At 48.8% G+C, this 1,263-nt stretch overlaps 1 pseudogene; it reads left to right on the forward strand.

Annotated features, from left to right (window-relative positions):
* Positions 1-266: 266 nt before the first annotated feature.
* LOC114630561 lies at positions 267-854 on the forward strand (annotated as a pseudogene).
* Positions 855-1,263: the final 409 nt, after the last annotated feature.

Raw genomic sequence — 1,263 nt, forward strand, 5'->3', positions numbered from 1 at the left:
TGTATACCAACTAAACAAATTAACTTTAAAAATGGGAAATACCGTCTCTTTGCTTCACCCTGTTCCAGAGACAGCTATATCTTCTCATGGAGTGCCAGCATCATCCTGTAGACAGGTTGGTGTGAACAGATTTGTCTGTTATTGGGCGCCTGGTTACCAGAGCTACCTTCTGCTCTGCATCTGGCAAAGTGGAGATTGTTGCCATCAATGACCCCTTCATTGACCTCAACTACATGGTCTACATGTTCCAGTATGGCTCTACCCATGGCAAGTTCAACAGCACAGTCAAGGCTGAGAAAGGGAAGCTTGTCATCAATGGGAAGCCCATCACCATCTTCCAGGAGCGAGATCCCACTAACATCAAATGGGGTGATACTGGTGCTGAGTATGTTGTGAAATCTTCTGGCATTTTCACCACCATGGAGAAGACTGGGGCCCACTTAAAGGGTGGGGCCCTTCTGCTGATGCCCTCATGTTTGTGATGGATGTGAACCATGAGAATTATGACAACTCATTCAAGACTGTCAACAATGCATCCTGCACCACCAACTGCTTAGCCCTCTGGCCAAGGTCATCCATGACAACTTTGGCATCATGGAAGGGGGCTCATGACCATGGTCCATGCCATCACTGCTACTCAGAAGACTGTGGATTGCCCCTCTGCAAAGCTGAGGTGTGATGGCTGTGGGCCTGCCCAGAACATCATTCCTGCATTCACTGGTGCTGGCAAGGCTGTGGGAAAGGTCATCCAAGAGCTGAACGGGAAGCTCACTGGCATGACCTTCTGTGTTTCTACCCCCAGTGTATTCCGTCATAGATCTGACATGCCACCTGAAGAAATTTGCCAAGTATGATGACATCAAAAAGGTGATGAAGCAGGTATCTGAGAGCCTACTAAAGGGCATCCTGGGCTACAATGAGGACCAGGTTGTCCCCTGTGACTTCAACAGTAACTCCCACTCCTCTACCTTTGATGTTGGGAGTGACATTACTCTCAATGACAACTTTGTAAAGCTCATTTCCTGGTATGACAATGAATATGGCCACAGCAACAGGGTGGTAGACCCCATGGCCTACATGTTCTCCAAGGAGTAAGAAATCCTGGACCATCCACCTCAGCAAGGACACTGAGAGCAAGAGAGAGGCCCTCGGTTGCTGTGGAGTCCCTGTCCCAATTTGTCCCCCAACACTGAGCATCTCCTTCACGGTTTCCATTCCGGAACCCCATAATAACAGGAGGGACCTAGGAAACCATACTCTCTT

Source organism: Grammomys surdaster, unplaced genomic scaffold (assembly GCF_004785775.1).
Source record: "Grammomys surdaster isolate TR1022 unplaced genomic scaffold, NIH_TR_1.0 341, whole genome shotgun sequence".
NCBI classification, from domain to species: domain Eukaryota; kingdom Metazoa; phylum Chordata; class Mammalia; order Rodentia; family Muridae; genus Grammomys; species Grammomys surdaster.